Genomic DNA, 24,759 nt, shown 5'->3' with positions numbered 1-24,759 from the left:
CATGACTTTTCTGTTTTGAACTTCAAGCCTACTTGGATTGGTCACACTAAGATGCCGCTCATGTTGAGTAAATTGGTCTTGTTCAATGTTTTGGTGACAATGTAATACAATACAAGTGAAACCATACAGCTTTTCCAAGATGAGTCAACGTTCCGCGTCCTTTGTAATAAGTAATCAGTCACCCTGCAATAACTCTTTCCTATTCGCCCTAAGAAATCTCTCACGTAATCAGGGCATTTATACTATACATTGGTGCGTTTGTTTACAACAGTCCCGATGCGATGGATTAAGTCATCTTTATTATAGTAGCAGCCACGCAAGCTGCTGCGCTATTGCACTTAACCCTAACGGTCCGATGTTGTTTACCAACCGTGGTAAATATTTTCGTATTTGCTCTGAGCGTACGCATCTTTTCCTCCATGAGTTGAGTACCACTACAGTTAGCGTAGTCTTCGTCGTAGCTTATCAGTAAGGACAGGTTCACGCGGTTCGACTCTTATCAGGTGATATGGTCCGGAGCTGGACTGAATTTGGTCGCCATTGGGGCTTTTTTTTTTCGAAACCCTAAGCCTACTTTATCAGTTCGATTGTAATTCGAAGGTTGGGCCCAAATAAGCGAGCGATCGCAGTAAGGTGCCTAGCCTACTTTGTGGGTCAACAGTTGAAACATTAGACATCCAAGTGGTAAAAAAGGTGGGAAAAGCAAGCTTGCCAAATCGCATGTTTGCGGTGAGTCGAAATGATCGATGTCGACGTAGTCAAAGACTAATGAACTGTCTCCGATTACCGTTTTGCGACGTTCGAGCCACGCTAGCAGGGGAAGTTGTTATTAAATGAACACCTTGACTATTTCAGAAGAAAACATACAGTCAAATCCCCATAACTCGATATTGAAGGGGCCATCGAGTAAGGGAGGTATCGAGTTATAGATCACAAAACTAGTGCAACTGCGATTCAAAGGACCATCGATATATTACATAAAAACCAACCTTTACTAACTCGATATCGAGGTACGGAATATAGAGTAAGGGAGAGTTGACTTTACTTTAATGATTTTAAATTTATTATTGTATTCATGTTGATATGGAGATCAATTGGTCGGTGTTAACTTAGATCGGACCAAGTGTTTTTTAAAAGTTCCACGAAAACTTACTCCAAACAATCGAAATATCAATATATTTGCATTATTTGCTGTTATATTGGATCTAATCTATGTGATAAAACTTCTGTATCAAATAAGCATTGAAAAGCCACAATTGATAGAGTTCTTGACTGATTTCAATATGGTCAAAATACTGTCTGGCCCGGTCTGTCTGAACACCGATCAATTGAACCAAAAACATTGACGAAAAACAAAACTAGGGAACTTGAGTGATTATGAGCTAGGATGATTTACGATTATCTAATGAGGTACACATTGAATCAATTTGGTTTCCATCAGATATCGTTAGAAAAAGTTTAATGTAGTTACAAGATGCAAATTAAAGATTATTTCAACATTCAACTTCCATTGGCGTAGGAACAGGGGGGGGGGGGCAGGGGGGCCTGCCCCCCCCCAGAATTTTTGATGATAATAAAATTAAAAAATTAAAAAGCAAACAAATAATTTAACTTGCAGCAAAATCTTCTGAATCAATCTAGGTACATGACCAGGGTTGGGAAAAAATCTGAAACTCATTCTACAGTAGCCAAACAAAGCCAATCACAGTCAGCGACGTCAGTGAAACTCACGCCCATCGCTGCTGTAGGCACAAAGCCTTGAAAATTGCAAAACACCCGTTGCTAAGGGCAACTCAAAATTACTGTAAAAAAATGTTCTACTTCCCGCTGCATTTCCCGCATTAAGAGCCTTCAATGACACTAACGATTTAGAAAATTCATGCCCCCAACATAGGCTACTTGATGAGATTCAACGTTTATGAACTACTGTAGTCAGAGGGCCACGTGACTTTCTCGAAATTCAAGCCTACTACTATTACCATTCCCAGCACTGTACATGACTCTTGTTATTGACAAAAATTTCTTCAGTAGTTACGTTATTTTATGTTGTAGAACACTATAGCGAGAAAACCTCGCTTGTCTTATACAGCATCAGCGTGATAGTTCTGACTTTGGTGAATCACGCGACAACTGAAAGCTTATCCGTCCGGCTGTCGATCGATTGGTTACTGTTAGAACTAGCTTCATGTTGTATGCGGTAAGCACAATTTTTCTGACATATCCATTACCAAAAATATTGTGGTATGAAAAAGTGGAAGTTTGATCCCAAAAATTAGTTTTTTTTTCTGAACAATCCAATAAATTCTGTTTCAGCATAGAGCAGCACTGCAGTCTGATTTCTCATGTTTTTGGAGGATACCCTGCTCGAGGTGTGTGGCGATGATAATTACCCTTATGAGAATCCACTAAAGAAATCCATTTAACTTCAACTCGTATGATGTCCGAAAAAAATAAATGAAAAAATAGACAAAGTTACTAAAGGAATTTCTCAGACATAGCGGGAATTCTTGTCGAAAAATAAGAATTTTTCAAGGAATTTCGGCATGGCCAAGTTTTCTTCAAATGAATGGTAGAAATTTAACATGGCGTGAACAAGAAATTTAACAAAATCGACCATAGTGACCTTAGCTCTCTTTGATTTTGATTCAATTTTTTAAGTAGTTTTGCATGAATCAATTTATTGCTTGAATAATATTTTTTCAAAAAAGATTATTAATTCCAAAATTATTTGATTAATATTCAACAAATTTGTAGCACCATTTTTCAAAAAGCTTTTCGATATGCATTATAAAATTTTAGTTTAATCAAATACCTCAAGGAATATTTAAGTGGGGCTTCAGAACTTTTGCAAATCTTTTCGCAATAAGTCAAATAATATTGTTGGACTTGTTCATACTTTCAAAGCGAATTCATCCTGGTGGACATCCACTCCTATGTCAACTTTTTATTATCAAATTGGTTTCGGAAAATGTTCCCAGATTTACCTTAAAAATGTTACTTTATCTTTCAAAAAGTTTTCGCTCGCAATTCCTCCAAAAAATCATTAATTCTGTTAAATCTAATTCAGAGGTATTTTGCTGAAAGTTCTATTAGAAATTCCTCTTTGAATTGCTTTAAATAGTTTTCCCAAAAATTTTATTACAAATTCTTCCGCAAATTTCATCAAAAGTCGTTAAGAAATATTTCACAAATTGCGTCAAAAAGTTTTCTATGTTTTCTTTTTTAGAAATTTTGGTTCAAATCCCGGGATCATTCAAGAATTGTAAAAAAAAAATGTTTTCAAAATGTCTCTTATCCTCGAATCTTTGGAGGAAATTTGTTGAAAACCCCCAGGAAAATTTTGCTTTCGAAATAAGCATAGCGGTAGAGGAGTCTGTAGCAAAATAACTGGGAAGGAGAAAATTTATTAAGATATTCATAAAGAAATTTTTATTGATTTTCCTTAAAACACTTCGTTAGAAATTGGTTCTTGGTTTGAATTTTTGTGCGATACGAAAGCGTAATTTCTAGAGGCTTTTCTGGCAGAATTCTGGAAAACCAAAAATCAAGGAAGGATAGCTTTTAAGGATAAAAAAGATTCTGATGGACCTTGAGAAATTTGTTTTATTTGTTAATTCATTAGAGAATATTTTACTATCCTGTAATTTACCTGTAGAGAAGATATTATAAATTATCTTTCATTGTACCATTGCCCACCTATTGTTCGACTTGCTTCAACATTTTAATGTTTCTTCTTCCTTCGCAAACCGCTTTGAGGAACCTCGTACAAATCTTTCCATACTCCAAAAAGCATCGTTTTAAAGAATCTAAATCTAATTATACAAATTGTGAAAAATTACAGAATTCTTATGCGTATGGTTTCTAATTCCTCAAAATCCATGAGGAATTCCTCAACAAAATTTCAAAGTAATGCAAAAGTTTCCACTAAGATTTAACCCTCTCTTTCCCATGGTAGCACAGGTGCCACCGATTTTCAACGAACGGTAGCTAAACCGAATTGGTACGAGTAGCTCAATAATGATTGGAATAAATTTATTCGCTCATTTGTCTTATCAAACATCGAAATAAGTGACCTTAGGGTCAAACTATTGGAAAACAATCAACTAACTATTGAAAAACAATAAAACAATAATTGTGATTTTGAATAATATAGCTTATTTGTAAAAATTTTTTGTTTTTTGAAACGCCATTTTGATAGTTAAATTGTCAAACAAAGCTGTGGGAAAGAAACGGTTTGATTAGAATCTTACATTTTCACGTTAAACTTCTACAGTACTACAAAATAGTCGATAATAAAACCTTCAAAAAAGGTTGTTTGGAATTTCTAGAGGTAGGAAAAAATGGGTTCTACATCAATATGTTCACCATAGTATCATGAATCTTCAGAGTTCATACTAAATATTATATAAGACTCTAGTTACAAATACTTTCAGTAAAAATTTCATACATTTTAACATGGATAATTTTCTATTATAAAAGACGTCGAAAAAGAATACGATTTTGTGTAGTAAATTCTACAAGAACCACTTAAGCTTTTCTGTGAGGTACATTGTTAACATGTTTCAGAAATTCTTAAATTTTACGACAGGAATTCAGTGATATTTTCCGAAGTATGTTTCAGCTGCAATTATTCAATAACTTATCAACAAGGTTATGTCAAACCTTTCGTTACTTTAGAAATCTGATATGGAGTGATTCATAGAGGAATTTATAAAGCAATCCCTAAAAATATTAAGTTTTTCCAGGAGTAGTTTTAGACCCAAAAAATGGAGAGTGTTTAAATTTTTATATGTATTTTTTATGGAAGATTCCTGAGATTTATATTCGCAAAAAAATGAGTTATTTCTAGAACCTGAAAGAATACTTGATGGAACTTCTGGAGATTTTTTTCTAAGATTAAGAATGAATTGCAAGTGTTTAGTGAATCTGGTGAAAAAAATGTTTAATTAAAATCCCAAAAGAATCGTTAGTGCGGTTTTATGAAAAAAGCTCTGGTAAATGTTAAAATGAATCTTTGGTAATTTTTCAGTAGAATCTACAAGAAAGAATAATATAATTCTCTAATAAATCTCTGTACAAATTACTCGGGAATTTTTGATTATTTTCACGGAAGAGATGTTGCACCTTGATTTTAGATAAATCAAAAAAATAATTATCTGTGAAAAAATACAGATTTCTTGCAGAGAGCTTCTCTGAGCAATCATGAATAAAATTTCCCAATTGAATTCTTTTAAATTGCTCAGGAAATTTTTGTGGAATATTGCTAGGAATCCTTAAAGTAACACCTGGAAGAGCCAATTAATATTTTTGCAGGATGTCTGGATAATTTTGCTACGATTTCTTCAAACAATTCTATAGAGGAACCTTAGAAAGAAATTCAAAAGCAAAGTTGGAAAAACTGTTGGTGAACTCTCTGAAGATTTCGTGGAATGAATCCTTGCTTGTTGATTGTGAAGTCATTTTGGTGAGAATCCTATATATTTTTGTTCTATATTTTGGAGAAATCCTTAGAAATCCTAAACAAATTATTTATGAATACAGGGGGATACTTTAAACTAACAATTGGAATTTATATGTAATGTGTACCTAGAGGACCTTCGAGGAGAAAGTATCAAAAGAATTTGTAATGCGGAATTCTTCAAACGATTTTTTAAGCAGTTCGATAGAGATTCTTCGAGAATTTTTCTGATGAAATCAAAAAGTCTGAGAATGATTCTCTTGGGGAATCCCAGGACTAACTCAATGAAAACTTGTAAAGGAGTTCTTGAAAAAAGCACTGAAAAGTGCGAACATAATTCATGAATAAATTCCGGTAGGGATTCTCAGAGGAAACTCTTCAAAGCACATGATTTAATTCCTGAAATAATCAAAGGAGAAACACAAAAGACAATCCTTGTGAGCTTTTTGCTAAAATTCTTTAAAGATTTTTGACTGGTTACAACATAAATGAATCTGTTTCGTAGCGATGATTGAAATTTACAAATATCACTGATATGCCACGAAATGAGACAAAATTATTAATGAATGAAATCGATACAAATCAGTAAAAACTACCAAATTTGTGAAAATCGTGATTATTGCGACCGACATTCTTCTGTAAAACAAGTATTTGCTAGGCCCCCCCTAGGCCCCCTCCAGAAAAAAATCCTAGCTACGCCAATGTCAACTTCAAGTTTGAACTCTGCACGAAAGCCAGGGTTGGTAATTTGAATCCCTAGCTCAAATCATCATAAAACAATTGAAGTAATAAGTAAATACAGTCAACTATCCACTCGATATTGAAGGGACCATCCAGTAAGCAAGATATCGAGTTTAAGAACGCATAATCAGTACAACCGCGGTTGAGTGGACCATTACATGGCTGAGGCTGATAGCGACTCAAAAACAGGGACTATAGATACCATTTGCTTGGGAAAAAAAATCTTCAGAAGTTTATTTAGCGATTTTTATTTTTATTTTCTAATGAATCCCTCCAGAAGTTCTATTTTAAATGCCTTCAAGAATTTCACCTGGATTTTTCTAAGTATTAGAAGATACCTCAGAGATAACATTAGAATGTTTTTTTGAGATACTGTCAGAAAATTTTCAAGAAAGTTCTAAATTCTTCAGGAATTTATTCAATGGTTCTAGCACAATTCTATCATCGTTTTCTCAAGGACTTTACAAGATTTCCAGGAATTTTTCCAATGTCTTCACATCAAAACGAAGTTTATTAGTTCTTCCAGAATTTCGTGTATTTTTTTCGATTTTTTTAAAAAAGTCTTAAATGGATTTCTCCAGTCATTTTTGCAAGCATGTTGCCAGCAAAAAGTCTAGCTTTTTTTACTTAGAAACTACCGATCGAGCAAATCGATATAAAAATGACTTAAAGGATTACTGGAAAAATATGTTTAGGAATTCTTGCAAATCTTTCATGAAGAATTCCTAAGCAAATTTCATCCAAAACTGTGGAATGAATCTTTGGGAAGTTCCTTGAAACAATTCCTTTAGGAATTTTTGACATAGCAGTTGTTCCTAACTTTTGTCAAGCTGCGACCCTCTTTGAAGTTCTACAAACATCTCGCGGACCCCTGTGAATGGATGTTCTTGAAATGAAAGTTTATGGAAAATTACCAGTGATCTCATTATGAATCAATAGATATCCTTGGCAAGCAATCCCAAAAATCACATATGTGAACCACCACAGATAAAGCACGAATGTTGTCAAGATCATTAGATCAGACTACTTGTAGTTCACTAAAAATTTTACTAGGAGTCCAACACACACCTCTCCAAGAGTCCGATAAGAAATATAATTTTGCCAGAATTCAGAAAAAAGTAGCTGAGAAGCTTCCAGCAGAAATATCCTCAATCAATTTATCAAAGAAATTCCCAGGAGTACTATGAATATTTCTGCGAGCACCAGAATCCAAGAAATTCTTGCCAATGCTTCTTTAAAAAAAGGTATGGTAGACATCCTCCGAGCATCACTTCTACAAGCTGTTTTGAATATTATAAAAAAAACTTGCCAATGGGCTTTGTGGGAGGTGTTGGAAAAAATATTTTAACAAATTTTTAGGGTCATTCCAAAGATGATTAGAAGGAAAAAGATATCCGACTCTCGTCTTTTCAAGGTAACATGAATAGTGCCGCTCTGGTGAGTCAAAAGTCAACTAATATGTTAAGTTCTCCAAGTGGCCACCAGATTTCGAGGTGTTCGTTCATGACATTCACATTAAAAGAAAAGTTACACAGCTCATACGAGGTTGCTCGATATTTCCAATTGTGCAGTGCTGTAAACATTCGACACTTTGCGTGATGTTCGTTCCGTTGCCATGGTCAGCAGTCACAGCACGAGCTTTATAATGAACGCCAACAAACACCAAAAAGTGTCGATTGAATGTCGTCTGACACGGTGACATTTGCATAAATCATAAGTTTTGCACAGAATTCAGACATCGGATCATAAGCAACATGAGTAGTTTGATTTTGCTTCTTATGTCGAATGTGACACTCATACAGTGAAAGCAGAACAGAAACAAAAAAAACCGTAACATATCCTAGCGAAGCTATCGTGGTCAGTGGCACTCAATTGACATTTTCATTTTCGTTTGATCGCTCGTGCTGTGAATGTTAAAAGGAAGCGCTGCCGAATGTCAGCGAAAACGTGTCGACTACCGTGATTGCTTACAACACTGCTCCTGTGTGAGCCGTACTCAATTCTAGATAGCTTTTTTTGAGCGTATTTGTTTTGATTTCTTTCTCTTTATCATTGTTTTTCATTTGCAAGATGATTTGAATTTAGCCCGAAAATAATGTTTACGTGCTTTCGACTCAACAGATGGCAGCAGTGTTACTTGAATAGCGTGTCTTCGGCCAAATATATGGCAAAATAAAAAGTCGTTCATTTTTTTCTATTTAATCCTCTTTGGTCATTCCAAAATCTTGACAGTTGTCCGTTAAGATGTTATGCTAACATTTTTCGATGATCACTACTACAGATATCAGTCGTAAATATCGTAAAAAATCCTGCTAATGGATTCAAAAAGATTCCACCATAAGTGAAAACAGTGAACAATTTCAAATTTCACCAACCCTTCGAACCAAAGAACTTTCAAGAATTTTTCCGATAATCTTGTCAGCTGCTAAAATCTGACATCTATATAGCCGAAATAGGCCAGGAATTTCCTATAGATGCTTCTAGGAATGATATTAGTATCAGGAATAATATTAGTATCGAGTGCATTGGAAAACAAAATCCAACAAAACCATTGAAGTACAATTAAGCTTGATTACTCTTATTGACAGAACGGCATTGCAAGTATTTTATTAGACCACAAACTTGAAATAGAATATCTTGGTGCATGTATGGCAGCAAACACGTCAATAGTTTTCTAAAATGTAAGAGGTTCGATATTTGCATTAATATACTCAACAGTCAACAAGACTTGGCCGATAAAAACTCTCATGGAAAACAGAACACAATCGAACAATGAATTAGTTCATACATCAAAAATCTGAACCCCACATAAAATGACTGCTTGCAAAACGAACGAAGTAAGATTTTTCCGACATTTATTCATCAAACAAGAAATACGATACTTATTTACACTGGCATCGCGGACCCTCTGAGAAGCCTTCACGGCCCCTAGGGGTCCGCGAACCATTGTTGGGAAACCCTGTCCGCTAGTAATAACTAAAATTAAGGTGGAAGGATTAGTGAAAAATATCTGGAGGAAATGCTGAGTTAGCCTCTAGGATTTTTTTACAGTAATCCTTGTGTTAATTATAGGAGGTAGAAGCGTTAAGCTCAAGGATTTCCTGGAGTGAATTCTAAAGAAATTCCTCCTAGCATACCATTGAACACTGCTGGGAGAATTGGTGGAGGAATCACAAGAAGATTTGATGGAAAAATCTCTGGAGGAATACCTGAAAGTTTACGAAATGAATTTTCTGTGAAAATCCTGAAGCTTTTTTCCAAAGAATATGAGAAGATATTTCTGAACCTGTAAAAAGTCGCGAAGAATCTCTAAAGTTTCTCTTCACAATTTTGGAAAAATGGCGAAATTAAAGAAAAATCATGTGAGAAACTAGTTCATGAACTTTAAATTATTTCATTTCAAATATAAAACCTGTTTTATACCATAACCTTATTGTAATCCCTTTTGAAAAGTTGACCTTTTTTTGCTTATATCACCATTAAGTTTACACATACAGCGGCGACTTGCTGACTGGAACACGACTGCCTTAGAAGTTTTCAACTAGTGAATCCGACCCGTTAGTTGGGACGACTGATAACTGATAAAAATGCTCTAGATTCATGCATCTGGAGAGCAAATCACGAATCGCACACATGTGTTCTAGACTTCGAGCGGTGCTCAGACGTTGAAGTGAATTTGACATCTAGCTTTTTAGTTTGATTTTTTTTTCAACCAGGGAACATCGAACCATCGAGTCATTCCATGTAGCGGAGCCGCAACGAGCGAATCTCCACTGTATTCTCGTCAATGCAATCCATGTTTCCAAAAATTTCTCGCGAAAAGTATCACACAGGCGTATCTGTAATGATCGATCTCTCTTCGTCGATTTATTTCTTTTACTTAGTACACAAAACTTATCCGATTTTGGGAACATTTTACGGTGCTGCATTATTTTTGGAGCAACAATTTCACAGATATAATATAATCAATTTTCCCGTATATTTTTAAAGAAATTTTTTTAAATTTGATGGGAATTGATATGAGTAGTTTTTTTTGTGTAAAAGTACGTCCTGACGGAAGTCCTAATATAGTATTAATATGAAAAATAACTTACGCCTTCATAGAGTTACTTAGTAAGTCCCCACGTCACATTCAAAGCACAACAGAAACACAATTGTTTTATTCTTAGAAGACCTATCAAAGTACAATGACAATCATCAAAATTGGCAGCACTGCTGTAATAAAATCGATTTTATTTTCCACATATTATTTTCATAATATGTTATTCTGAGATTACCAATTGAAAAATTCGGAGAAAACTGTTTACAATTTGCTGTAGATCGATAAATATGCGTACATGATTTTAAAAGTATGAGACTTTTTAGTAAAACTACCATAAACAGTAAAATTTATACTTAAGACTGTAGTTTAATCTCACGATTTAGCTTTCGTTTATACTAATATAGTTTCTTTAGTAATCCAAACTAGTTTTGAACACGCTTTTTACTTTTCTCTTTTGCTGGGAGTGAAAGGATGGTGTATCAGCAAATTTGGCCATAAATGGGTAAATCACTAAAGTTATCTAATGTCATAGAATGGTGGAATATAATTGATATTTTTAAAGCTTTACCTTTAGTAGAATAGTAAAGGATACAAACATACAATTTGTTCATAAAAATAAGGATTTTTGTTTTGCGAAAAATAATGTTAAACTTTGACGGACAGCTTTTTATAAGAGTTTTTGGAAAAACTATTTAGCTCTTCAACCAAAAGCATTTTCAAGGATTTTATATTTTCATAGCATTTTAGAATAATAGGTCAACGATACACAGAAAACCGATTACGATTTTATCAATAAATAAAAATGATATATAGCATAAACAAAGTGTCCACTTTATAAAATGAACAGTCCTTATATCTCCGCAGTTCCTCAACCGATACTTCTCATTTTTTCTGTGACGAACTACAAATTACCTCAATTTTTGATACCTATTGAAAAAATTGTGTGAAAACTATTGATCCAAAAATTACAGATAGGTTGAATTTTGTCATACATTTTGATATATCAGACAAACTATGCATCGTAGCCTTTCGGTGTCTAAAGCGCATTTGGTCTTGAAACGTAGTTTTTCTGCTACATCCCTTTGTCTCTTTGTGCATTTTTTATGTCAAAGTTCAACCTATATGTAATTTTTGAATCAATAGCTTTCACACAATTTTTACAATAGTCTTGGAAAATTGAGGAAATTTGTAGTTCGTCACAGAAAAAAATGAAAAGAATCGGTTGAGAAACAGCGGAGGTATACCCATCTGAAGTTGACTATTTTGTATGCGAAAACGGCTTTGGTGCATTTTATATGTCCGATACTGTTGGTTTAAATTCCTAAGGCGTTCATTTTACTATCACTTCCCCTAAACTAAAGATCCGTAAGGTTAACGAGCGAAACTGAAACCGCTGAATCGGTTTGGAATCGATTTTCCACCCATTCATTGCAGGGTTTCCTGACACCTAGATGATTCACGTTCCAATCAGATACGACCAAACCTGCGCGCCAATCGACCCCACCAACGCGCGATAAATTTACGACAAATAAACTGTTTCCATTCTCCAAATGACCCATTTGGGAAATTCATTACTTCATTAGCCGCGCTTCCCGCTGCGTGCAAAGAAAGTATCAGTACTATTTCACCTCTCCTCGTTAGGCTGCAGCAACGCGTAAATCTTTCATTCCCGCGCTAATTAATAATTCACGTGCAGGCATTGCAATGCATTGGCACTGGCCGAAGCAACTTGCGCCAAAGCTTGCGCGAACGGCCAGATTTGACGTTTATTAAATTGATAATGATACGCCTCACAGCTCATCCCATTTTTTTTCCTCGTAGTACAACTTTGGGTACTCAACGCAAGCGCACAAGGCGGCCAACGCTGGTTTGATATAACGATTGGGATAAGAAGGAGAGTTTTGCCACAGACATACAGAACTTGCACTTGGAACAATTATTTTTTAAGGTGAAGCCTTCCTTAGTCGAGTAGTTAGAGTTCGCGGCTACAAAGCAAAGCCATGCTGAAGGTGTCTGGGTTCGAACCCCGGTCGATCCAGAATCATTTCGTAATGGAAATCTCTTGACTTCCCTGGGCGTAGAGTATCATCGTACTTGCCACACGATAACACGAATGCGAAAAATTACATCTTTGCTCTCAGTTAATAACTGTGGAAGTGCTCATATGAACACTAAACTCACTGTCCCAGTGAGGACGTAATGCCAAGGAAAAGAAGAAGAATGACCTTCAAAGCCAGGTCGATAGAAAAGTTGTAAGTGTAACACCTTTTTGTCTGTGATGTTACGGTCTGAGAATTTGCGATTCGAGGCCTCTTGAATGCAACCTAATCACGGCCAACTTTGATGGCGTTGAGCCGGCAGCTCGTTGAGCTCGTCGTCGGGTTCGACTACTTGGATATGCCATGGCTCCGTTTCGTCCGTTCGTCCGCTTTCCATTCATTCGTATTCCGTCAGGAGGCTGGGTCTTTGCCCAGATCGTAATGGTATAGCCATAGAGGGATCGATCCCGTGATTGTATAGCTTATGACTAAAATACACGCGAAGAGCCCACCTGGATGCTGGATGAATTTGTAATTCATTTGGAATAAATAACTTTTATGCAATTTGTAATCAGTGTTCGTTAAATTTATCTTGTTCTTCTGCTTCTACTTGACATTACGTCCTCACTCGGACGGAACACGCTTCTTGTCTAAATGTTTTATGAGCACTTCCACAGTCATTGACTAACAGCTTTTCTTACCAATTGACCATTTTTTAATTTGTATGGCACGTACGAAAATACTATATGTCCTGTTAATATTTTTAACACCTAAAGCTGGTGAGATTCGAACCCGTGACTCTCACCATGCTCTTGCGTTTATTGCTACGGCTATTTGGACATTTACCATGTTAAGTTATGTATATGTCACGTAATCTAAAGGATTCCAGTTCAATACACAGAACTTCAAATTACCATCTACTGTTTGTGTTTATATTTCATCAAATTAAAAAAATAAATAAATACTGGCACCATGGTTCTTAGTGATAGTTTTATTATGTAACTCGGTATCAAGCTATGGGATTTCGAGCTCTGGAGAGTTAATTTTAAACTGCATTATTTTACAAATTTGTGTGAGGCATGAATCTCCAAAACACGATTCATAATAGGGGAACTTACGTTTTGTCGGCAGCCTAAGCAGCTGAACTTTTAAGAGGGCAATTTTACGCAACAATAGAGCACACAAATTAGCAGCTGACACCTTAACTACACTTGAGCACTCTTCATTTGTTAATAATAATACACAAAACACTATTTTATTCTCTTAATCTTCTATGTTTCCTCACCAAAGTCACGAGGCACTTGTTCTTTTATCGGCAATGCAATTACTATTGTCGGCAACAAAAATGTTCACTTCGGCAATCCAAAACTGCGCAAAAACTAGTTTATGTATTGGTAACATTTCGTATTTGTTGACAAATCCTGAAATTAAACGTCACTCATTATGTTCTACTCGTTGAAAGGGCCAATGCAGAAAAATACAGACTACACTGAGAATAGAATTGCAGTTGTAAATAGAATAGCAGACAGTTAAATTGAATACACAACGCCACTAAATTTATGCAGACTAAGGCACCGTCCACAAATTGCGTAACGCTCTAGGGAGAGGGGGAGTAGGCTCAAACGTTGCGGCTCAAACAAAAAAAAATATTTTTTTCGTGCAAAGAACGTTGCGGAGGGGGGAATGGTCGAAAATTGTACATTTTAACGTTATGTCATAAATGTACGCTTCCTAATTCAAAAAGTTTCCATTTATTTTATCGAATATTTTTTGTATGTATTCAATCTCACTATGGCAGCATTTCGGCTGTAAAAATTGCCATGTGATGGTCTTGCAGCAAGTACGAATCCAGCCTAGAAGTTGCAGCGTGACGTCATAGTTAATTGATTCATAATATTGTGCTCTGCAAGAAAAATCCCCGGAACACGATTATCGGATTACTTGAATTTCAGAGTTGCGTTTGAATGGGTTACATGCATGCCCCTATTCGCTACTCACACTGCTGTTTATTAGGGTGCGGCTTATTTTTCAAAAGCTAACAAAACCAAAAATTCTTGTACTCTTATGAATTCGAATCATATTAGAAGAGAAACCTTAAAGTTTGAGCCAAAAATATTAAGATTTAGAGAGGGGGCAAGTGTCTTGAAGGTAAATTTTCAAGTTATAATAAATTGCCTTCAGTGAAGTCACCATAACTTCCATAATTTCGAACCAATTTTGAAACTTTCAGCACCATTATCTTAAAAACTAAATTTATGAAAACTTTGTAGAATATCAAATTTGTGTAAAATCAAAACTAGTTTCAATAAAAAGTAGATTATTTCAAATGTTTCCTCATTTTACTAAAATAATATCTTTGTTTGATCATAACTTCATGAATACTCAACCGATTCCAAATCTTTTTGCATGGTTTAGAAGCTTACTTAATTGTTTTCATACTTTTCATACGCTACAATTCACTAAAAAAAATAATTTGACCAAGTTATACAACAAAAACTGCACAAAACCATATTTTTTTAACGAAAACGCCAGTTTTTTTTTATTTAATTTTTGTCAGTTAAACAATATTTTTAAAGATGAAACTGGTTTCCCTCATTTGTTGAACCTTTGGAAAGGGCTTGTCAACAATTTTTAAATAATTTTGAAACAATAAAACTTTTTGCTCATGTTAAAATATGTATGCACTATTCAACTCGTAATTAAAACAAAATGCTTTACAAACACAAGTTTTATAGGAAAAATGTAATTTTTGGCGAAAAAACATTAATAATCCAGGGAAATTTGATTTTTCTTTAAAAAAAAATGTGTTTGGGTAGTTTTCGTTACAAAACTCAGCCAAAACCATTTTATAGAAAAATGTGTTGTATGAACAGGATGGTTTTTTGCTTCAAAAACAAATACAGTCGAAGTTCGTTATAACGACCACTTTTATAGTGACAAAAGCTCTCTATAGCGATATTTTTCGGTCCCTTGAATAAGATTTTAATCTTATCACTATTCTCTATAACGACATTTCTCTATTACGACGGTCTCTTGCCATTTCGCTATATTAAGCTTCAACTGTACTAATATTTGAAATAGGTTGAGTATTTATAAAGTTATGGTCAAACAAGTATGAATTTTCCAGTAAAATGAAGAAAAATTTCTAGAAAACTACTTTTAACAAAGACTTGTTTCGATTTAAGACTAATTTGATGTTGTACAAAGTTTTCATAAATTTAATTTTGAAAATAATGATGCTAAAAGTTTTAAAATTGGTAAGAAATAACCGAAGTTATGGTGAATTCACTGAAGGCCATTTTTTATAACTTGAAAATTCACCGTCAAGACGCATACGCCACCCCTAAATTGTTAATAGGTTAAGAGATAGAATTTAAGTAAAGTACATAATATTAAGTTTTCAGTCTGTGTGACCTGTAGTCAAAGACGGTGGATAAATAAATAAATAAATTTTAATATTTTTGGCTCAAACTTTGAGGTTTCTCTTCTAATATGATTTGAATTCATAAGAGCACACGAATTTTCGGTTTCGAGAAATTTTGGAAAATAAGCCGCACCCTAGTTCAATCGCTAAAAGGTAACGCGAAATTGAAAATTATATAGGCTATTTTTACATTTTTTTACGTTCATATTTTTCTCAGTGTATGAAAAAATCAGAATAGGCCCTTTGTAAATCAATGCACTTATGACTTGACACAAAAACATCATCCTCTGATTGCCTGTAGAACTACAGGAGTGTTGCCATAATAGTTAACCTATTGAAAGACGTATATTTTATAAGTTTCTCAGTATATTAAAGATTATGCACTACAATCTTCAAATAAGAAAGTATTAAAAGGCTCAATTGTTACCAATGCATGCTTTGTTGCCTAATTGCAATAAATTAATTAGTCATGTTCGTTTTTTTCTGTCAATTTAAATCGTGAATAATAAATACACCGCAATTGAACATGGTTTTCTGGCAACCTGTTCCCGTAATAAAAAGTGATTGCCGAGGAAATCAAAGTGCATTAATTTTAATTTGTGATTTAAAGCATAAAAATTAAGTATTTTCGAGTGCTTTATATACAAATCAAAAGTTCAATAGTGCATAAAGTGATCGGTGTGTAGTTTTTGTGAAAAAATTGGCATTGGAGCGAAGAATTGGACCTCTTAAAGTGGTGAATTTTTGTAAGCTGTTCTTGTGTTGTTTTATTCGGCAGCTCACGAATGACGATAATTTCGTAAGCATTTATTTCATTTAATGATAAAACCCATGTTATATAATATTTTTGTGAAAGATGTGATTTACATGGAAGATTATAGTTCAAGGAATATGTTGAGTACACTGAAGTTAACTTTTGTTCCGTAGATAAATTTAAACAAGGACGATGAGTTAGTGCTACCGAAAATACCCTCAGGGTGCCGAAGCCATCATTTACCCTATGTTATTGAGAAGCAATATTCATGCATTGAAACAGTATGAAAATGTTCGTAGGAGCTTTTACAATAAGGGTGCTACTCCGTTTCATGGTACTTAAGCAATTTGGAGAACATATGAAAAGTACCTCAAACTTATATTAAATGATTTCTACAGAATGTCTATTAGAAACTGAATTAGTTATTTCTTCAATAAATTCAATCGTGAATTTATAAATAAAATCTCTTATCGAACTTGGGACGTTCTCGAAGCTCACGTTTAAAGACATATACTTCAAAGCGACTTTCTGCAACGATCTACAGGACTGTAAAAGAATTTATTTCGATTTAATCTTACCTTTAGGGTGATTCAAATCTCAAGTTCGATGCCTCTGACGATAATTTAGACTATAGGAGTAGTGATCTGAATCTCTCAAAATATAAACATTTCACTAAATTGGCATCAACAAAAAAAAGTGTGTACCTTGTTTCAACGTTGATTGATTCATTCAAAATACCTGTCAAAAAAAGGACAATAACAATCCTCTCGCAAGATGTGACAGCTTCGCCGATTGTTTTCCACATATGATGCTTTCCCAGCCCCAAACACCCATATATCATCGCTGCAGCCTGCAATCTGACCCATTAATCAACCCCGTGTCAAACCCCACGTCAAAAATTCGACCAACACGAAACAACACATCCCCAAAGTTGAGAACAATTACAAACCGGCGGCGATCAGATCGCCCCCATTTGACGTCAGGCTCTCCGATATTGTTCATTAAAATTATGACGCTTAGCACTTGGCGGGCAACTTGTGAAAAATCGTTAATTTTTTGGCAAACTGACAATCAAAAAAGTCTGTCCGATGGCCGCCGTCTCCGCCGATGGATCCGATCGCGCCCATGAAGGTAAAGTGTGACGATCGAGGAATTAAAAATAACCATTTCTTCCCCTTGGTGGCCCCCCATTTGGAGGTCACGGTGAGTCAGGAATCGTTTTAACGAAAAGAAAAAGCCAGCAATTCTGCACCTATCATTCGAAAGATGTGGTATCTTAGCATTCTTTCCGAAAATTTGAGAATGTTCTACAGAGAAAAATTTAAGTAATTTCACGCGCCTTTTCCCAGTCAGGAAAAATAGAGTTGGTAAAACCCACAAACCTTACTGGGATTTGCAGTCAACTTTTTAGTTAATTATAAATTACCTCCGTTTAGAAATTTGGATCTGCGCTTGTATAAAGGACTCCAACTGCAAATTATTAGTTCCGAATTTTCACGTTTAATGTAACAAAAAACGACAGATTTCATTCTGAAGCTAATAAATATTCCCCTTTTTTCGCTAATAACGTTTTAAAACACACTGTGGACGTCTCTTGCTGCAAACTCCTTCAAGTTCAACCGAAGAAACAGTGAGTGGAATAAAGCCCGAAAGAAGAACTGGGAGATTAGCGCTGTCCGATCCAACCGGATGAGCGGTATCATAACAACATTTCAGTGTCAATTTCTCATTGACTTTTTTTTCGACTCACCTTCCTTTCAAACGAGTTTGATGATTCTTCTTTCTGGTTCTCCTGGTTGACTTCTGAGCTCCTTGGGTTAGAATTTAAATCCATTAATTAGAGAAGGAGCCACTTGAGTTTCACTTAAGGTTTCTTTATTATCCGCCGTTTCACTTGGGACCTCAATCTATCTCTTCAAACTCACTTCTATTTTCTCTGCTTGTTATCTTCCAGCTTTGGAGTAATCAGTGACTTTTGTTAGATCATTTTCGTTTCCCCTTTGGGTGGCACGAACCAACTAACGATTCTTCTTCTTTCTCCGGAATCAACGCAGCACAAAACTCAATCAATTTTATATTTTCCTCAACTTGGCTTGATCACTCGCACTAACTCTTCTTCTCTCACTCACCCACCGAGCAGCTCGATCAATATTTCCTGTCGATTATTGCTCTTTTCGATCTTCATTGACTGCCCCAAACCGAAGCCAACTTAATCCCAAGAGTCATCGCCATCGCTCCGTTCCTTGGCCCGGAAATTCGTCGTCTGGCGAAAACATGATCCGTCATTATTAGACGATGGCTTGTTCACAATTCGATTCGCCAATTAAGCCATCTCCCCGAAATGGTACGTCTCTTAGGATGTCATGACTTGAACAACGATAAGCGGTAAACGAATGCGATGAATCCAAGTGTGCCAAGTGACGATCGCGTATGATCGAAAGAAATTTAGTCAGATGAATGAAATCTCAAGAAGCAGAAAAAAAAAACTCGCGAATCTATCAGAGTGAGCAACAATAAGGCCACAAATTACGCCCGGAGTCCAAGCGAGGGACGCCACCGCAAAACTACCAAAAACAGCACCACCACCGTCGGACATAAGCTAAGCGCGATCTACAACACTTCAACACTACACACTTGAGACGCTAAGAAGAAGTAAGAAACCGTTTCTCGATAAACGAACGGAACGACAACACGACACGCGGGAAGATTCGAACGACCGAACGCGTCGCTATCTATGCTTGAACTAAGCTCGTCTGGTTGGTACGACCGCCTAACGAACGAAGGGCGCGCGATTCATTCATATGATTGTGTGGAAGGTAGGTGGAACGCACACTGAAGTGCAACGATGAATTTCAATTGGGAGGGTGGTAGTGAATGAACGGTTTTATGCTGCAGAGAGCTTTTTCCAGGTGAATAGGCCTTTTCATTTAACAGGTCCGTCTATGCATTTGTTTACATCGGTGGAGGACCGGTGCTAACACGGGCCTGTCATTTTCATAGAAGAAATGTCAAAGTGCTTCCCGATCAGCTGATTTGAGACGTCATTTGAATAGGCCTATGAGCGGTGATGCAGTTTCTTGGTGATGTTGATGCCGGTGTGGGACGAACATTTTCATAAACAAATGTGTTCATTTCGAATGAGAATGAGTTTCATGTTGTTTGCAGTTCGGGCAATAAATCGCAACTTTAGAGCTTTACAGTTCATTTGGTTGATTTGGAGAATGAAGAGTTTGCTTTGAAATATACATTCGTCTCAATGATTGATTTATTTGTTTACAGGATAACGTAGTTCAAGTGCAATGAAAAATAATATTAGATGCAAGTAATTGATGTCTCAAATTTGAACAACATTTTACTAAAAAAGCAATAGTGGACTTAATAAAAATCAAGTTGAAAAACAGCTACAGTACTCAACTTTAGGGACATAGTGTTGGGACAAGGGAATCAAAAAACTATGTTTCACACAGTAGCGTAGCTAGGGGGGTGCGGTGGGTGCGGTCCGCACCGGGCCCCGAGCTTCTAGGGGCCCCAAAATCGCAGTACGGATATCTCATAGCATTAAAAGATCGACATAGCTTGTGAGAAACTGGCAATTTGTAAGATCCAAAAAAAAAATGAGCATGATAAGCAGACTTGGATCTGCGATGTTCAGGGGCCCCTTGATTATCCCTTATTTTTAATATTTTAGAGTGGGTTGAGGGCTCCGGGAGGACCGTGACTGGGGGCCCCTAAAATGTGGGGCCCACAGCCACGGTCCTACCGGGGCCCACAGCCCAACCTTAATCTACCCACATTTTACACATTTTAGGGACCTCCTCCTGTATAGTTATTTTTCTTGTTGTTGTTCAATCGATAGCACGCATGAGAAATCCGAGTCTTCTAATAGCTAAACGGGGCCCTGATGTAGATACTTAAGTAGGCTGAACTACCTATGTTGAAGATGTTGAGTCTAATTATGGCTTTGGATTCATAATTATTTATATATATATATAATACTTCATGAATTCTGATTTCCAATCAAATCTAACCAAGTTTGTAGGCCTCCAGAATTTTGGAGCATTGCTGAAATTTTAACCTGTATATATTTTCTTACGATATTAGCTATTCTCATTGTCACTCATTTTAGAAATTTGACAGAAATGTTTGAGATATTCTCAAAAGCATGAATTTTGTAGAATGAGTAAGCCAACGACTTTAGGTCGTCTATTTATTTTCATTTAAATCCGAGACCACAACGGAGGGCGAGAAAACATATTAACGTTCAACGCTCTGTCAACGTAATCATCGTGATCATCGAAACTTCAAAAGCAGTTTTTCTGTTCAAAACACGAAATTAATCGATAAAAATGTGTTCACTGTGGTCGGTTGTAGAAAAGAATACAGTAAACACATTTACCTGATAATTTTGTTGATTTTGAACGAAAAAACTGCTTTTGAAAATTCCGAAATCAATGACGGATCCTGCCCCCTTAGGGTAGGCTTACCAGACGGTATCCTTTGGGAGGACATGCCCTCCTTTTTGATCATATATCCTCCCGTCCTCCTTTGCGCTGAAAATGTCCTCCTCTGAATTGAATAAATAATTTGATATCAATTAGTTTTCTAATTATTTATTTGTTAGAATCTTTAGGTATTTATTCACTTCGAATAAGGATGAAAGATCTTTCACTTCTAAATCCAATGGTAAAATTAACGAGTTTAGAATTGAATGTGAAATAGTATTTTGGTGTCTTATCTAAATAATGTTCGATTATTCCTTTAAAAGTATACCTTTGAAAACTCTATATTGTCCCCTCGCTGTGCATGTTGAGCGACCTTTTCCATGCTGTTTGAGGACTTATTAATGGGTTGAAATGCTTTTGGATTTTTCAATACACATTTTTTGCACTCAAATTTTAAGTATATTACAATTATCTTTATTGTAACGACACGACAGTCCGAATCGCGAATGGGGACAAGCAATTGAAATCTACCGGTTAAACGAATAAACTTATTTATTTTATGTGTTTTAATAGAGAGTCAATAATGGCGATGTTGCTCTCGTGGTTGCACTACTTATTCTGGCACGTTCGCCGAGTGAACGCATCGTCGGCGGAAGTGTTCTCGTTGCGGTTGGTAGCGTCCAGTGCTGCCAGGTTATAACAGCTCTCCCTCGGGTAAGAAGTTTCTCCACAACGTTAGAGGTCAAGCCGAGTAGGTGGACGAATAGTCCTCCCCGAGCGTCGCAAACCTTGATCCACCAACAAACCACCTGAACCCGCTGGTCTCTGGGTCTCAGCATGATCCGCCGCAATGGATACCGGTGCAGTTGAAGATCGGAAAGGAGTAGCAGGTTTCGCGGTAACGTTGGGTGAGGATAATGGAACGTTTTCGTCATGTATATTGTCAGAGTCATGCTGAGCACTTCCAGTTCCAGAAACTGTAGGCTCAATCGGAGTTATTGCGACAGTATGGTCTTGCACATGTTCAGACCGGTCACCGCGTGCGGAAAATTCGGACGTTGAAGAGCTCGCAATCCCTTGGCCAATGCTTCGTAACTGGTTAATATGGCGTTTCCAAACACGACCGTCATCTAGTAAGATTAGGTAATGCAATTTACCTAGACGTTTCTGAACAATACCGAACTACCATTTGTTGTCATGGACATACTCACGTGCGGATACCCTAGTACCTAGTTCTAGCTCACGGAATCGACCTAGGGCTTCGCGAACATTCGAATTGCTGGACGGAATCATCAGATCTATACGGGAGCGGATTTGACGACCGTACACCATAATTGAAGGGGAAAGTCCTGTAGCAGGATGAATCATTTTTCTGTACGACATCAGTATGGAACACAACTCGCCATGAATTTGGGATCGATCACAGTCGATGGCCTTCGGCTTTAATTTCATTGTTTGAATGAATCTTTCTGCCTGGCCATTTGTGGCTGGATGGTAGGGTGCGCTAAGCTTATGAACGACACCATTCATTTTTAGAAACTTCGCAAATTCACACGATGTGAATTGTGGACCATTATCACTAACAAACACAGAGGGAAGACCGTATGTACTGAAGAATTGTCGACAGGCTCGAATCGTAGTTTCTGTTGTCATGTTCTTGACAATATGGACTTCAGGCCACTTAGAGTAAGCGTCTATGATGATAAGATAGTAGTACCCCATGAAAGGGCCTGCGTAATCCGCGTGTACGCGTTGGAATGGTTCAGACGGAGACTCCCAACAGTGATACGAGATTTTAGGAGGATTTGATCTAGTAGCCTGACATGAAGCACAATTGTAGACAAGATTTTCAACATCTCTGTCGATGCCTTCCCACCAACAATAGCCTCGTGCTAAGGATTTGATCCTGGAAACACCAAAGTGTGTCGAATGTAATTCATTGAGCACTTTCTGCCTGAGGGACGGGGGAACGTATACTCGAATACCTCTCATAATACAGTCTCTTTGCAGATTAAACTCTTCCTGATTGATGCCGAAGCGAAACCTGGCGTCAACCGTTCTACCGGATCTCAAACCGCGAATCAACTCTCGTACACTACTATCAGCAAGAGTAGCAGATCCTAAATCTTCCACAGTTAAGGGCAATGTTTGAATGGAGTTGATCTCGATAGCATCAGGCTCCTCAATTTCGTTTTCGGGATCAGTTGTAGCAACTGGCAGACGTGACATGGCATCAGCATTGCAATGGTCAGATGAACGGCGGTATCGAATACAATAATCGAAGTTTTGAAGAAAAGCAGCGTAATGTTGCATACGCATAGCCGTCATCGTCGGAAGACCTTTACTTTCAGAAAATATCTGGCTAACTGGCTTGTTGTCGGTCACCAAAGTGAACCTACGTCCGAAAAGATATTGATAAAACTTGCGAATGCCAAATACAATGGCATAGGCTTCTTTATCAATCTGCGAGTATTTTTGCTGAGTGCGAGTCAACGTTTGAGAAGCGTACTGCAGTGGTCGCTCAGTTCCATCCGGGAACCGGTGACTCAGTACGGCACCGACGCCGTAGGGGGAAGCATCGGTCGCAAGCACAAGAGGGAGCGTCGTATCAAAATGGACCAGAAACCGATCAGACTGCATTTCCTTCTTTACGAAATTGAAAGATTTATTGCACTCTTTTGACCATGCAAAAGGGACATCATCTTTGAGGAGATTATTCAGTGGATACAAAATGGTACTCAGATTGGGGAAGAATCGACCATAGTAACTAACGAGTCCGACAAACGAGCGCACTTGCTCTTTGTCGGTTGGAACCGGCATGCTTTGAATAGCATCTACCTTCGATTGCAGCTTATGGATACCACATTTATCCACCGAGTATCCACAGTATTCGATATTACTCGCGAAAAACTCACACTTATCACGATTGGCACGCATTCCATGTGCCTCCAATCGTCTCAGCACTTCCTCCAATCTACGCAAATGAGATTCATCATCAGGCCCTGTAATACGAATGTCATCTATGAATACCGTGACCCCAGGAATGCCCTGCAAGATCTGCTCCATCAGCCTTTGAAACACAGCAGGAGCGGAAGCCACACCATACATCAATCTGGTTGGCCGATAAAGCCCCTTATGTGTGCTGAGAGTAAGTAGCTTTCTGTCCTCATTCCGGACTTCAAGCTGTAAATAAGCCTGCGATAAATCAATTTTGGAGAATTTATCTCCCCCCGCAACAGTTGCGAATAATTCCTCAACAGTTGGTAGTGGATGCTCGTCTACGAGCAAATGGGGATTGATGGTAACCTTATAATCACCACACAACCTCACCTTGCCAGCAGCTTTCCGAACTGGGACAACTGGCGTAGCCCAATCAGAATGATCAACTTTCTCCCAAACACCATCCTTAACGAACTTATCAATTTCGGTTTCAACTGCATTGCGCACAGCAAAAGCAACTGGTCTATGCTTAATGTACACTGGCTGTGTACCAGCACGCAGGTTGAGTGAAGCCTGAACCCCAATAATTTTACCAGTATTTCCGTTGAAAACACGAGAGTATTTGTCCAACAAGCATTTCAAAGTACTGGGAGTCGGTTTGCAAGAAAGATCAGTATGGGAAACAGAATGTACACCGGGTTTGAAAACGCTATTGAAATCGATATTCAATCGAAGCAACCAATCACGACCCATTATTGGATGTCTGTTAGAATCCGCCACATGTAAGGGTAATGTGAGCTCATCACCGTTCGACATTACTTTAACAAAAATTTTACCGGGAACGTTAATATCAGTATCGCAATAACTCACCAGTTTTGTCGCAGTCGTGTGGATAGGGAAGTCCTTAAAGTACCGTCGT

At 37.0% G+C, this 24,759-nt stretch overlaps 1 protein-coding gene across 1 annotated transcript in view; it reads right to left on the bottom strand.

Moving 5' to 3' along the window:
* The window catches only part of LOC110677175 (protein sickie-like), a 122,470-nt gene extending 103,276 nt beyond the window's left edge, over window positions 1-19,194 (bottom strand). The window contains exons 1-2 of the mRNA XM_021848046.1: window positions 19,120-19,194; window positions 18,209-18,721 (exon numbers count right to left, since the gene is read on the bottom strand). The gene's annotated coding sequence lies outside the window, so the exon portion shown is untranslated. The remainder of the gene's footprint in view (window positions 1-18,208; window positions 18,722-19,119) is intronic.
* Window positions 19,195-24,759: the final 5,565 nt, after the last annotated feature.

The sequence above is a fragment of the Aedes aegypti genome, chromosome 2 (assembly GCF_002204515.2).
Source record: "Aedes aegypti strain LVP_AGWG chromosome 2, AaegL5.0 Primary Assembly, whole genome shotgun sequence".
NCBI lineage: Eukaryota > Metazoa > Arthropoda > Insecta > Diptera > Culicidae > Aedes > Aedes aegypti.
This window is presented reverse-complemented; position numbering and strand designations above follow the sequence as displayed.